The sequence below is a fragment of the Asparagus officinalis genome, chromosome 1 (assembly GCF_001876935.1).
Source record: "Asparagus officinalis chromosome 1, Aspof.V1, whole genome shotgun sequence".
NCBI lineage: Eukaryota > Viridiplantae > Streptophyta > Magnoliopsida > Asparagales > Asparagaceae > Asparagus > Asparagus officinalis.
Genome location: NC_033794.1, coordinates 89,871,913 through 89,877,106, shown reverse-complemented (window position 1 = coordinate 89,877,106; position 5,194 = coordinate 89,871,913).

Genomic DNA, 5,194 nt, shown 5'->3' with positions numbered 1-5,194 from the left:
TGCTGGTATTCTCTTTTCCTTTTTTTCGGAGAGGTTTTTGTGTTAGTGTGTGTGGTGGGGTGGGCGTGGGTGGTGGGGAGGGGGGGTGTTTTGGTTTGCACCCTGCCATTTTTAACTTTGTGCTTCAAGTTCTTCTCAAATTACAACCCGCCTTCCCTAGTTTTTAAAATTTGCAATCCGATGACCCAATAATCACTTATATAACCACACAAACTTGTAGCCTATTTTGAGCCCATTTGCATTTAGCAGCCCATTCACAACTAGTTTTATAATATTTTTATTTTCAAATAGATAGATACTTGTCTTCCATTCCTTCAAAGGACTTTCCTGGATCCGCCACCAATTATTATCAATAAAACTATCATACGTCTTTTTACCACTGAGTAAATTCAAAATTTCTCTGGGCGTTATTCATTGGTATAATTTTGGGGTAAGTGGGATAATTTTTAGGACTTTATTTTATGGTGTTATTCATTGGGACAATGAGATTGAGATTTCACTTTAAAGTGTTTTCATTTGGACAATGAGATTGGAACAATTAACCCCACTTTTCTCAAAATTCTCCCACTTCTTTACATATTTTTTGTCCCAACCTCTAAAAATTAACTTATCTTTAACTTTGGGACAATTATAAAAAAAGTGCGATAATTTTGAAGCACTAATTAATTAAATATCTAATAAATGTTAATTGTATTATAATATATAATATGTCTTAATTATATTATATTATAAAATTTTATTATAACGTAAGAGAATAAAATATTATATAATATTATCTAATATAACATAATTATAAATTAATATTACATATTGGTTAATATTATTTCATATATTATAATATTAGTATTATATTATTATAATATTACTTTATATTATTTAATATATATTTTATTAGTTAGAATAAAAATAATATTGTAGTATTTTTATGATATAAAATATTGTATTATAATATAGTGTTTATATATTTAATATAATAATATATTAATTATATTATAATATAATTTATTATATAATAATTTACTATTTTTATTTATACTTTATTATATTAATTAATAGTCTTAAATATATTATCAATATTATGGTAGTTATAATATTAAATAATATTTTATTACTACAATAAAAATTATAATAAATTACTATATATTAAAGTATGATAATATATATAAAATTAATATAATATATTATATTATTACTTAATATATTATATTATATTAATTAATAACATTAAATACAGTTATAATTAATTATTAATTATAATATAATATAATATATTTTTAGTATAAAGTAAAATAATATATTATATTATAATAACATACCAAATAATATACTAAACCAATTAGGTAAATTAATTTAGACTTAATTGATAGATAAATATTATACTTTAATAAGGTGTCACATTATCAATTATCCCACATGTATTGTCAAATCAAAGCTTCAAATTGTCCTATTATCCTATATTGTCCCACTTTACACCACTCAAAATATCCCAAAAGGATAAAATTATTCCATTGGAACAATTATCTCACTTAGCCCCAACTTATCCCAACCAATAACCCCCTAAAACAAGTAATTCAGAATGCTCAACACATGCCATAGTACTTTATACCTTTCATTCTATGGCATAAATACTAACAAGGGTTAATTGTAGATACACCCCCTTAGCATAGTTTAGAACTTAATGCTCCTTTGATTTTATTGTTGTAGATTGACCCACAGAATTAAATCTTTTTCAGTCTTTTACCCTGTAGGAAAGAGAAAATTGTTTTCTAACGAATAGACCCCTAGAGGTTAGAAGATCAAGTCAAAAATATTGACTCTGTTGGGGATTCGAAACAATCAAATCGAACCCTTGTCCTTGCGGACCTTGTGTTTGAGAGTAGGAAAGTAGGGAAATTCACATCAAATAAAAGATAAAAAACTTGCAGGAAAGTAAACAAAAAAGAACACACCAGATTTAATGAGGTTCGATAATCGTGCCTACGTCCTCGAGAGCCACACCACACAATTCTTTGATTAATATTGAAGAATATTACAATGCCCACAAATAGGATCTAATCTCTCTGAGATCTCTCTGAAGAATTCTCTCAAAACTCTCTTTTTCTGATGTCTAATCTCTTCTAAGGCGTTCCATATATATAGAAAACCTAAAACCAAAACAGACTAGGAATTCTAAAACCAAAAAATAAAACAGATTAGGAATCCTAATAACCTGTTATCAAAACAGATTAAGAATTCTGTTACCAAAACAGATTAAGAATCTTGTTACCAAATCAGATTAGGAAACCTGCTATCCAATAATTTGTTTGATTCTGGCTTTGAGTCTACATCCCTTAGAACGACTCCAACCAGGGGGCTGCATTTTGCAGCCCCTAGTGAAGCATATTCAAGAAAATATGCTTTTTTGGAGTTTCTTCACTCCAACCATCATCTCTATATCTAACTCTATCTATTTCAATATATTCATATATCAATTTAATAAACACTTGAGTTGTTTTTTTAAATATATAAAAATAATAAAAAAATAAAAGTTATATAATATAAATAATATTATTAAATGTATTAATATAAAATAGGCATTCAGACTAAAATAAACAGACATTGATATACTAAATCCACGACCATTACATAGAAAATAAAAGCACGAATTGAAAATTACATGACAAATAAGAAAAACATAATACATGAAAACTACTAAAAGTCTGGAAAGTCAACTCCTCCGTATCCACCTCCTCTGTAGTCAGGTATTCCGTATTGACTTCCTACGTAGCCGTATTTAGGATTAGGGGTATCAGATGAGAAACCCCTGGTTATATTTCTATTTAAAAACTATTGTTGTTTAATTCGAAAATATTCGCATTTTGTTGGATCGGTAATAGCATCTAGATCAACTAGCAAAATTTCTTTCTCTTGTCGTTCTTGCTGAAGATCTAACTTTTTCTTATCATTTTCAGCCTTTAACATCATAGTCTGGTTCATCGTCATTCTTTCATTTTCTCGTTGTTCTTGACCTCTTTTTAAAATTTCTAAAATTTCTTGGTTTCCTTTAGCAAAAGCTCCAAAGTTAAGGTTTTTTCAATTTCTTGTTGTCTTCTCAACTTCTCTTTCTTCCTTCTAATAGGTCGACTAGTTGAAATGTTGATTGGCGAATGGTCGTTGTTATTAGGAGTATATCCCTCATTATCTTCATTTAAGTCGATGACAGAAGAGCTTGAATCAAATCCTTGAGATAATGGAGACTTTGAAGTTTTGGAAGTTGTAGGAGACATGACGCTTATATTTGCCTATTTCTCTGAATCCTTCAAAATCGGCCAAACATGATCAAATAGAAATCCTCTTTTCTCTTCTGGATCTTCTGCAAATATGGTCCTAGCCCGTTTATTCTACCACAAAAGAAGAAATAAGAATTAATAAAATGAGAAAAATAATTCAATAATCAAGAAACATGTAATTCATATACTTACAATATCAAGTTCAGAAGCACCGCTTGGATTGATTGCATTCGGCATGAGAGAGACATCGGACTCCTATGTCCAGTGCAAACGTTGGAAATCCTTTCGTGAAATAGAGCTGAAATTCCCTCCCATAGCTTGTCTTTCTTTTGATTGGAACCTAAAACTAGATCCTGAGATATTTCAAGCCATGTAGCACATAAAATTTGATCTTCTTCTTGTAAGAATGATTTTTCGCGACTGGATGCCATAAAAGAAGGATGAAGAGTTGTTGAGAAGAGTTATGGAGGAGGAATGAGAAGACTTGTGATGGAGGAATGAGGGTTGTGCTAGTATTTATAGTAAAAAATTTATGGAGAATCCAATGTGGGAAAGAATCCAATGCCAGTGGGAGAATCCAATGTGGCTAGAAAATAATACGGGAAAGAATCCAAGGTGGGTAGAAAACCAATGCCAGTGGGAGAATCCAATGTTGGTAGAAAACAATGTGGGAAAGAATCCGATGTGGGTAGAAAACGATGCGGGAAAGAATCCAATGTGAGTAGAAAACCAACGTCAGTGGGAGAATCCAATGTGGGTAGAAAACGATGCGGGTGGGAGAATCCAATGTGGGTAGAAACATTATATAATGATACAGCATACAGCTATTAACAACTCATCACCAATCTTCTTTCATTTCTCCAAATCCCCTCTTCAACAATGAACTATGGAGCTCGACCATCACATCTACATTCTTCTTCTACTTCTTCTGATGACGAAACCTTTTCTCATTACGCTGAACAATGGGAGAAGGATATGAAACAATGGGAGAGACACACTTCGCACACTTCGCACATCCGACAATTCCTGGTCCGGCATAAGAAATTCAAAGACAGAAGCACACTTCGTACTTCGAAATGTATTAATTGAACATTTGTGGGAGAGACACTACAATGAAGTGATGTAACTTTTTTTATTAAAGTTTTGATGTAATTCTAAGTTAATGTGTTTTATTTCCATTTAATTTTCAATGTATTATCATTTCTAATTACTTGTTTTGTAATTTTATATTTCGATATTAGTCTTATTTTGAGGGTATCAACGAGACATTTCCAATGATATTATTTTTATTAAAAAATATTTAATATATTAATATATATATACAGATTTAAGTAAGTAAAAAAATAATGGGACGCAATTGGAATAATGAAATGTTGTTAAGGAGATTGAGGGTTAACGTTGTCATTTATTTTGGAACAGTAATATAGAGTTTGCTGCAAATTCGGAGAGAAATCTCCAAATTTGCAGCCACCCAAATTTGCCGCTCACCTCCAAATTTTGTCGCTCGGTTGGATCCCAGAGCGACTCCAAAATGCAGTTATAGCGGTCGGTTGGAGTCGTTCTTAGACTAACAGACTCAAGGGGTACTCCATCTGCAACTCTAAAACTGGAGAGATATATAGTTCATAACAACGGTAGTTTGTACGGGGGGGTCTCTCTGCAAGACTGCAATTAACCCTACTAATTATAAACATACACGGTAAGCTTATATGTGTTCAATTGTGAAACAATAGCTCTGAAGAACGGTAGTCATGAACATAAGAACTCTATATAATTAAAACACTTCATGTTTGCCTTCACTACTGAAGACCACACAATTCAATACTAGCCCTTGAGGCCGGTTTGGAGTTGCAGTCAATTTGGGCTTGACCCACATCATAAAAAACCTTCCAGATTAAATGTGGAAGGTTTCGAGCCTTTATATC